The sequence below is a fragment of the Accipiter gentilis genome, chromosome Z (assembly GCF_929443795.1).
Source record: "Accipiter gentilis chromosome Z, bAccGen1.1, whole genome shotgun sequence".
In the NCBI taxonomy this organism is placed as follows: domain Eukaryota; kingdom Metazoa; phylum Chordata; class Aves; order Accipitriformes; family Accipitridae; genus Astur; species Astur gentilis.
The window spans coordinates 74,627,581-74,638,545 of NC_064919.1; positions in this window are offsets into that span (position 1 = coordinate 74,627,581).

Consider the following 10,965-nt stretch of genomic DNA (forward strand, 5'->3'; position numbering starts at 1 on the left):
GATCCTGCCTCGAGCTCTGCCACACGTAAACACCACAGACAGGTCAGGGTTGTAAGAACTGTCTCATACGGACAAGTATGAAATGGGGGAAACGACTACCGACTCTCAAGATGGACTTAAATACCGTCAGGTAAAGTCATCCAACGTGTTTTCTTCTTAGTGTTGTGCAAATATGTAACAATGCTTAAATACTGATTGGGTAAACTGATTTTTTCTTTCTTTCTTTTTTTTAAGTTTTCTAGTGAAAAACTTTGTGGACCCTGCACGGCACCTACCTGCCACCCCAGGTCAGCAATCTCCTCACCCCTTGAGGACGTGCATTGCCATCAGTCAGTAGAGAGCCGTTGCACCTCTTAGGTGAGCTAAGTCTTCTTTCAGAAACAACTTTTTTTTTTTTTTTCTCTTGAGCAATAACTGGAGACATGGAGGTGTCCTGACTTCAGACCTGGGGTCCTGAGCTGCATTTCGGAGCTTAAGCACTCAAGTGTCTATGGTAAGATGGTATGGATTTTGATACACAGTCTTTCCCAATTGCAGTTGCTGGGGAATTAAAGAAAATTGTAGTAAACGTACTTGTTTTTTTTAAATGATGTAATGTGAGGGGTCGTTTAGATCAAATTTTTGTTTCTTCAACTATTCCTCCATTTATGTATTCCTCCTTTTTCTCAAGTTCAAGTGGCAATTGAATCCCTCAAAAAGCTTCAGTTATCCCAAATAAAAGCATGTAAAAAACCTGTCGACTTCTTCTCGGTTCTTAGTCTCTTGGCTGCATTGAACACTAGAAAACCCATTTCCCATACTCAGATTGTCTCCTGGGTTCACAGCACTGGATCTCTTTGGAGTTTTCCCTGACCTTGATGGCTGCAATTAAATGTTTTTCTTTCAGTATTTTCCATCTTTGACATCTTTTCCTTCTCTGGGCCACTCTTTCTTTCCATTCTCTTTTATTCTCTAATTCCCACAGGATAATGTTCTGAACCATAGTGAACTGTACGGTAAGAGCCATTTACATTTTTTAGGAAGAAAGGGGGGCATATAGCTTAAAGTAAATTCAGAAGAAAATTGTTGCTTTTACTCCAAGTTGTTAAGGTTATTAGGCATGTGTTGGTAGCGAGGAACATGTGGAAAGAGTTCTGGTAGAAGAACTCCTGCAAGAAGTTTGTGTCCCCTGCGCTAGTGCAGGAGAGCTTTTTCCAGAAGCCTCCAAAGTTCTATAAATGGATATATGAATTGCAGCTCCTAGACAGCTTAAGGCCAAGCAAAGTGAGGTAATTCTGCTGGTGTCTGACAATTCATGAATATTGGTATCATATTTCCTGTAACAAACTAAGCATTAGCATATTTAAATTTATTACAGCAGTATAACTTCTTGCCTGAAAAGTGTTTTGTGCGTTTGGTTTATATTTCAACATTAGGCCTAGTTTTCTAATCTAGAAAGCACACATGGTGACAACTGCAACCCCAACTCTTAAAAAGAGAAGGAAACCATTTTTGCAAAATAACAACAATAAATTGCAAGATTTTGTTTAATACAGTGAGTGAGAAATGTCTGCTTTTGCTTAGAGAACTTGTGCAAGTTTAAAAAAAATGGGTAAACTAGGGTACTGTTTTCATTCAGTGAATTTTGTTGTTTGCTTCTCTTCAGTCAAACATAGAGCTTTCCTTTTCATATAAGGAAGTGTTGGGAGCACTGGAAACTTCTGAAGTGGTGGCTGATTCTGTTGACTTCCTGATCCCCCCCTTCCAGTTAGACTCCAGCAAGGACCTCTTTACTCTCACACTACAGCCTTGCAGATGGCTATGATTCTTTGGGGTTTGGGGTTTGGGTTTTTTTTTTTTTTTTTTGTTAAAATCCACAGCTTGTTTTTCATCCTTCAGAAGTAAACAAGGAGATAATATAAACCCTTTGTTTCTGCTCTGGGTTCTGTCCTTCAGAACAACTGTAAATCTTTCCTTGTAGAAGGCACCTTAGCTGCCTTTGGTTGATGTTTAAGGTTGTCCATACCAGTGCTTTTTTGCAGTGCTTTAAACTCAGTGTCCCCCATGGCATCTCTCAGTTTCTGTTCTAGTTTTCATGTCAAGAAATTCAGTATTAGAATTATATTTACAAGAAATGTATTTCAGTATGGAAATACATAGCTAGGTCAGAAAAACAACTCTAAACTCCATATTGACATGTGAAGAGAGAAATGACACCTTCTAATAGTTGAAATCTAGTTTGGAAGCACATACACTAAAATAGCCCAGCCCCAGTAAAATTTTCTGAATAATTACCGTATCCCCCTAGGTCGCTGAAAAAAATTAATATAGCTTTTAAATGTTAGCCCTATTTGGTATAAAATTTGTTCTGGAACCCAATTTTTCCTTTACCGCTTTGTTAGAGTTACTGCTTTAATGTTGCAAAAAGAGTTAGAAGCCTTCCTCTGCTCTTTGAATTTTTACCGTAAAGACCTGTTTTTCCATTCGTGTCTCCTGTCCTTGTTGCAGGGGTTGAGTAAATGATGTCCAGTTGTTTTACTTCCCTAGAGTAATCACGCCGTTTTTGTTGCTCGTTGGTTACAAGAAACCCATTATTTGTAGTGACTGTTTACTCTGAGTAACAGTTAGGGAACGGTTTCTAATTTTTTACTTCCAAGCACGGAATTTATGGCATTCAAAAATACGCCGATTGTTGCTGTCCGCAAACGGTAAAAGGTAAAAAAGGGGGATGTACCCAGAGCTGTTGGGCTGGGGCTTTTAACACCTGCGATCTAACGTGCCGTTTAGTCTCCTCCCTGAGAGTCAATGGACCTCAGGACATAAGGATTCAGCTAAAGCACACGGTGTGAAAGGCATCGGCTAGGACATCCAGTCAAGAGCCTGCTTCCACGCCCGTCGGGTTCAGCGGCGTTTCGCGCACGTCCGCGGACAGTGGCGGGAGGTGGGGCTGTTGCCGGGTCCTGCTCTCAGCGGCCGAGTCACGCTGGGACCGCCGGACCGCGGCCCGCCGGCACTGCCTGCCTCTGCCCCACTAGATGGTGGTAGAGGAACGGCTCGGGCTGCCCTGTGTGAAGGGCAGGAGGTTACTCGCCCGTGGGCTAACAACAAAAAGCAATACCTTCTCACTCATTGTGCAGCTCTGGGCGTTCCTGGAGATGGCTGAACACCTGCCTGCCGATGGGAAGCAGTGAATGAATTCCCTGTTTTGCTTTGCTTGTGCGCGCAGCTTTTGCTTTACCTGTTAAACTGTATCTCGGCCCACCAGTTTTCTTGTTTTCACTCTTCCGATCCTCTCCCCCATCCCAGTGTGGGGGCAGTGAGCGAGCAGCTGTGTGGTCCTTAGTTGCCGGCCGGGTTTAAACCACAGCAGTCCTTTCTGGCGCCCAGCATGGGGCTCGAAGTGTTCGAGATAACAACAGATTTGACTGGAATGTGCCAGGTGGAATTTATAGCTGTTACTGCTGTTTAGCTATTAATCGGCAGGCCTCTGTGCTTGCCATGGGGCTTGCTTGCCTTACCGTATACTAGAGCCTGGTGCTCGTTAGTGGCTGCTTTTTGCCTTCGCTGCTTGCTGTGCTGCTGTGCTGCTTGTCGTCTTTACTGTGCCTGGGAACATTTTGGTGACAGCAGTGGCGATGCACCTAGGGTGGCAGATGGCCAGCTGTTCCTGTGCTGCTGTACTGGGCAGGCTGGAACTCCAGTGTGAACTCCAGTCGAAGGGACTGTGACCTGTGGATGAGTCCGCGTGGGGGCAGGACACCCTGAAGCGTCTGTGGCCGTGGATGAGTCCACGCCAGAGCAGGTACATCTCAAAGCATCTGTGGCCGTGGTTATGTCGTGCCGCAGCAGGTATACCTCTGGAGGGGTTGTGGCCCGAGGATAAGTCCGTGCCGGAGAAGGTACACCTCGAAGCATCTGTGGCTGTGGACAAGTCCGTGCTGCGGCAGGTGCACCCTGAAGCATCGGCGGCTCCGCATGGGGTCATGCGGAGCAACTCAAAACTTGTGGTGATGGATGGGCCCGCGACAGAGGAGGTACGCCCCTGGAGGGACTGCGGCCGTGGGTAAGGCCACGCTGGAGCAGGTATCTCTCTGACGGCATTGTGGCCCGTGGATAAGGCCACGGTGGAGCAGGTGCACCTCAAAGCCACTGTGGCTGTGGATAAGTCTATGCCACAGCAAGTATACCCCTGGAGAGACTGTGGCTCAGAGGCAGAGCTCCACTTGGAGCAGCTCCGACCCTAAGGGACTGGATTCTGTGGGTAAGTCCAAGCCGGAGCAGGGGCAAGGGGAGGAGTTCATTGCACTGTTAAACCCTACGGGCTGGTCCAAAGGGACCAGGGGTCGAGATTGTAATGGCTATACCTTTAAATTGTTGTAACCCCTGGTCTGAGTTGCATGTTATAGGAACTGCTATTGCAGGAACTACAGGAACCAACGGAGGACAAGCCTTACAAGCAGCAGTGCAAGTGCAGCAGTGACCAGACCTGAGCCGGCTTTGATGCCCAATAACTCCATGCAACACACCACCTCTCCTGTCCTGAGTGACCACTGTAAGAGACGGACCCCAAAGTCATGGACTAAATGAACTCAGTGGGCATTTTGTGGACACTTTATGGGCATTTTATAGGGGTGATCCATAGACTAAGGGAATGATAGCTGTGTATTATATTAAAGGATAGGAAAGGTGGTGGTGGTTAATGAGGTTGTGTTGGATAGTGTGGTACCTGAGCATGACGTAAATGGGATGGAATAAGGGGTGGAGAATGTGCTGGTTTTGGCTGGGCCTGAGTTAATTTTCTTCATAGTAGCTGGTATAGAGTTATGTTTTGGATTTGTGCTGAGAACAGTGTTGATAACACAGGGATGCTTTTGCTATGGCTGAGCAGTGCTTACACAGAGTCAGGGCCTTTTCTGCTCCTCACCACAGCCCACCAGTGAGCAGGCTGGGTGGGCACAAAAAGTTGCGGGGGGAAGGGATAGCTGAGACAGCTGACCCTGACTGACCAGAGGGGTATTCCAGACCATATGATGTCATGCTCAGTGTATAAAGCTGGGGGAAGAAGAAGGAAGGGGGGGACGTTCGGAGTGATGGCTTTTTTAATTCCCAAGTAACGGTTACGTGTGATGGACCCCTGCTTTCCCTGGAGATGGCTGAACACCTGCCTGCCCATGGGAAGCAGTGGCTGAATTCCTTGTTCTGTTTTCCTTGCGTGTGTGCATTTTGCTTTACCTATTAAACTGTCTTTATCACAACCCACAAGTTTTCTCACTTTTACTCTTCCGATTCTCTCCCCCATCCTGACTCAGGGGGAGTGAGCAAGCAGCTGTGAGGTGCTTACTTGCCAGCTGGGGTTAAATCATGACACTCATGCATAGTCTCTTAGATTTAAGCAGACAATTAGGAGTACTTTCAAACAAACTTCTTTCCTGCTTTGTAGAAAGCACAGTCTATGATAAGATTATAAAGAAGGATGAACTTTATCAAGAGAGTGGACGTATTTGAGTAATTAATATGAAAATCTGTGTGGTGATAATACTAATGTGTAAAACTTATTAGGACACTTTGGAGGAAGATGTATTTTAGAAATTTGACATTCTAAATGGCATCAGGCATAATCTTTTGCCTAACTCAAAAAGAATGGCTTAATTCAGCACACAGCAATCCATCAATCTATACACCATGAATGATTCTGTGAAAGGCCTTAATTATATCAGAGAAAGCACTGTGTGAAACTGCTTTTTGCACAGGGACTTGGGTCTGTAAAGACAGCAGCAGAAATTGGAGCTTTGAATATATTTAGAAAAACAGGTACTTGTATCAAAAATACAGGATATAAACATTATGCAGCTGGATGTTACAGAGCTGTGGGAAAGTAACGGTACATATGGAAAGTAACTGGTAACAACTTGAAGTCTCACACTTATTTCTCACATGTGGAACTTCAGTTTCTTTAAAATAAACAGGCAAAAGTTCTCTTCACTTGAGCAGTTTATAAGTGTGGGCTGCTTACAAAAGATTTACTCCACAGCTCTTACTCCCCAGTAGTTTTCCTGCTTCTTCCTCTGATCCTCTACGTGTTATCTGAGTGCTTATTCTCAAGGTCTGGTACTTCTGAAAATGTGTGGGTTATCATATATATATATATATATATATATATGATATATAACATGTGGTATATAGGAGCATTGAATAATAAAGTTACTTTGGAAAGCTTGTGTTTGGGGCCAGAAAGACAATCTTGTGTTTAAATAAAGCAGCTAAGTAGAGGTTAAATCTCTAAATTCAGGCTGAAATTGAGAATTTATCATAGTCAAAGGGCACTTTCACTGTTGTTGTCTCTGAGAGAAGGATATCATTCATAATATTTTCTAAAAAAATGAATCTGAGAAATTTTACAAGACATTGGCAAGAACATTTGAGATGCTATGCTGCTGTAGTTCATTGTCTCTAAAACAGGGAGTCAGGTTTTATTCCTACTTTGGCTTGCTCTGATTGAAGAAGAAATCTGAATCCTCTCAACCAAAGGATGGAGACATTAATTTCTCTTCCTATCCCATTAGGCCTCATGAATAGCTGATATTTATGCTGCTATATCTGTGTTTATGTAATATTTATGTTTATAATTCTGTTTGTGACAAGTATATACTAAATTTTAACCGGAACTGCATATTTTAATAATTAAACAGTAGGTAAGTCTAAATTCAACATGCTGTACAACTTAAAAAAATTAGCAGTGGAGAGAAAATTAGAATTAAATATATGCCACAAAGTTAGTGGTTTTGAGCTATTATAATCACAATTAGATTATCTGAAAGACTTCTGTTTAGATAAAAGAACAGACTTTTTAATATCTTAGTTTTCATTATCTTGCCTACAGAAAAGTTAAAAACATCTGAAAAGGTTTCACAGAAAATTTTAAACTTTCAGCATACTGTTGTCTGAAAATCAATGGGTTTCTCATTCCGGAATTACATATCCACACAAAATTACTGCTATTTTAATTAATATTTTCTATAGATAACACTTTCTCTGTGACTCTAAACCAGATTTTAAAAGCTTCATGAATCATTAGTAAGAAGTTTTTATGGAGAGGCTGAATGACTTGCTGAAAGTGGTTAAACAAATCAAACAATAGCTTCACTCCCTACACTGAAAAAATTAAATTGGGCTTTGCAGTTTTCCTTGTCAGTATCCAGTTTTATTTTCTGAAATACTAACAAATGTTTAAAACATCCTGGTACAAGTCATTGCTATTAGAAATAGGCAGGAAGTGACACATTTTAGGAAATAAGAGATTTTCCAGTATGGATTGTTTTGTTATCAGTATGATTATTAACATCAGATACCAGCACATCCTGTCTGAACCAGTTCAGACCTTCCTTTTGACTTTCTTGAGATGTACCTTGATGTTGTCCTTCATCCTGTCCTACTGTATCTCTTACGATTGTTCAAATGTTCTCTTCACAACATTGATAATTATTATCTCATCTTTACAGGCAGTAAAATGTCTTTTTCTAGAGAAATCTGTAAGCATTTTTCTCTATTAATATTGCCCTAAGTAGGACTAGATGACATGGTGATAACATCTCCATCCTCCCTATACTGTAGACTTCACTGTTAGAAATGCCAACAGAGTTACATTAGTGGATGGAAAATAAACACATAAAAATCCCATACAGACATTGCTTTAAGGTTGTGGCATGTGTTTGCTGGAACTTCTACATATGATTTAATTTCCCTTCTTACCTTGACTGATACAAGTGGTTCGACAACAGCTACTGCAGAATGGTCCTGTCCACCTTCTTACTCTGGGAACATATATATTTTAACACATTGTTTCTAATGCCCTACTTAGTTCCCACAGTCATTTCTGCTTCTAATCCAAAGTTGCTGTCTTCATTTTTGCAACCTACCATAGTCTTGCATTTGAGAAAGAGCATTTCAAGAGACAGCTAAATACCCTCCATTAGGAACAGGTAAAATTGACATGCCACAGTCTCATCAATGAAGTAAATGATTTTTGGAACCACAGTTTTAGACGTCAGCTTTCCAAATTTGAAACAGACAGATTTAATGTAGCAAAAAAATGTGGAAAACTAAAATGTACAGCAGGTAGGTTAACAAAATGGTAAAGCAACAGCATTAAAAAAGTAGTCAATGTTGAGCAAAGAAGTGATTTTTCCATCTTTTAATTATGCGTGTCACCTGCTGCCAAATTTGGGATTGAGCTGGGAGCTACTTGACATCTGAAAGTGTATTTAGTATAATGTAAGAAAGGGTATAGGTGCCTTCTGTATGTTAAGAATGAGGGAGAGTTGAATCTGGGAAGATCACATGTAATAGAAAAATCAAGAGCTGAGATATACCCAGAGTGGTCCAAAAGATTTGTGAAACATGACTTGCCTCTAAAAAGCCAAGTTCCCTCTTCCCTCTCTACCAGTATTTATCCATGTGTCCATTATCTGTGTGTTTTAATATTGTTTTTTCCAATTTCCCTGCAGTGAACATCAGACTTTCTAGGCTAACATGTGTACTGAGCAAATTGTTAATAACAATAATTTTATTTGATGATTATTATGTTGTGAAATGGGAATTGTGGGACTTTTACAAAGTGAAAAAAGAAAAATATTTTTGAATTTTATCTTGAAATAAAGTAGGTAACATCACTTCAAATAAAATGATGAAAATAATGGCTTTACACAATATTTTATAGAAATGCACTGTGAACTAAGCCTTAGTCAATGGCATTTGGTGGCAACCTTACTACTCAACATGATATTTAAAATTGTGGTTATGTATCTGTTGTGGTTTAACCCCAGCCACTAAGCACCATGCAGCTGCTTGCTCACTCCCCTTGCTCCCAGCATGATGGGGAGAAGAATTGGAAAAAAGAGTAAAAATCATAGGTTGAGATAAGAACAGATTAATAAATAAAATAAAATAAGGCAATAATAAAATATAATAACAATAATAACAACTGTAATGAAAAGGAATATAACAAAAAGATAGAAATTAGACCCAAGAAAATGCAATTGCTCACCACCTGCTGACCGATGCCTGAGCAGTGATCCACCCCTCCCAGCTATCTCCCTCAGTTTATATACTGAGCATGACGTTCTATGGTATGGGATATCCCTTTGACTAGTTCAGGTCAGCTGTCCTGGCCATGCTACTTCCAGCTTCTGGCACACCTGCTTGCTGGCAGAGCATGGAAAACTGAAAAATCTTTAGTTTAGGATAAGCACTACTTAGCAACAACTAAAACATCTGTGTGTTATCAACATTGGTCTCACATTAAATCCAAGACACAGCACTATACCAGCTACTGGGAAGAAAATTAACTCTGTCTCAGCTAAAACCAGGACAGTATCATAACAGATAGGAATAGTGCCACTCAGGACTAAAATCTAGTTTATGCTCGTCTGCAGTGTGATTTAAGCCCTGAGTTTTAAGACTGGCAAATGTGAATTGTACTTTCTTAATATATTCTTACAAATTCCATAAATACAATTATGAATTAATTATTCTTGTACTGTGTCTTTTCTGTTTTACATCTAGCTGACTATCTGCACGAATAAACAACCTCCCTATCATGTTTCTCTCTTAAGTAGACTCAGTATATGCCATTGTGCATGCAATCATTTTTTAAATCACTTTATAGAATCTGCTAATCTATTGATTATAGAGTCTTCAGTGATAAGCACACACATACTGTTCATCTCCATTTTGAACCAAATCACTTGCTAGTACTTTTGCGTAGCCTTGACATACTAAGTTTTTCCATTAAAAAAGAAGAAATGGGTTACACTGCAGATAGAGGTGTCTGTAAAATAACTGTGTCGTAGGCTGTCTGTGATACTGCTGAACTGGCCACTGGTGAAAGGACATCCCTTGTTTCAGACGCAGTCACTGTTTTCTGTCATACAGTCTTACCGTAAAGCTTGGAATTTTGCTCCCAACAGCATTTTGGCTTGGGCAATTTCAAGAATCTGGGAGTTATGTAATATTGGATTTCTAGTTAGAAACATTCAGCTTTGTTAATGAGAGCCATATTCATGCTACAGTGATTCAGTTGTGTCTGATTTTCAACTCTTTATGTGCTTTCCAGTCCTCTAATGTGAACTTCCCCTCTGTCCTTTCAATGCTTCTTGCTGCTGTTGGCACTTTCAACTTCTCTTCCTTAACTCGTGGGATCTGGCTCATTCACTTATTTCATCTCAGCTAATTTCCAGTTTTCTAGGCTGAAGTATGGAATCTGTTTTCTAATCCTCATTCTTGACTGTTCAAAAAATCTAGGGAGTTTGTATGAAAGAGAATATACATGTTGTTGTTTATAATAGTTACTTGTTAGTACAGAATGCCAGCAATCTTTACTGACGAATGTGAGAGTCAGAAGGCAACCCCCTCACCCAAAATAGTTTACAGTTTAGATAAACATCCAAGGGAAGAAGGACTGAATGAGAAAGAACAGGAAAGTAGAACTGAGCAGTTCAGTTCAATCCTTATCTTGTTATGCTGTTCCCTATTCTTCAGGGCATCTGACGTCTGTGGGCCTTTAAGGCACACTTAAGGATACTTAAGAGGAAAAAAATCCTCTTTTTTTTTTTTTTTTCTATTAGAGAATTTAAAAGATTTGTGTAGCAAAAGAAAAGCAAATGTATTTGGCAAGTTATTATTTTGATTTTGGTGGACTAATCCATAGACATTTTTACCCCAGACAAATCTTATTTCTACAGACTATTATAGTATTCAAACTTGGCAGTGGAGCAACAGTTACTTTAGTGTTCACTATGAGATTTCCATTTTTTCAAAGATACATACTTTTTCAAAGATTCTTTTTAAGATTCATGTACACTCCTAAATTGTGTCAGTTTCTGCTGATATAATTTAGAGCAGATGCATTCTGATAATAGGAAGTGTCACAGGAATGGGTAAAAACAGTTTACAATTGCCTTAAAGCATGTCTTAAAGCATCATTTAGAG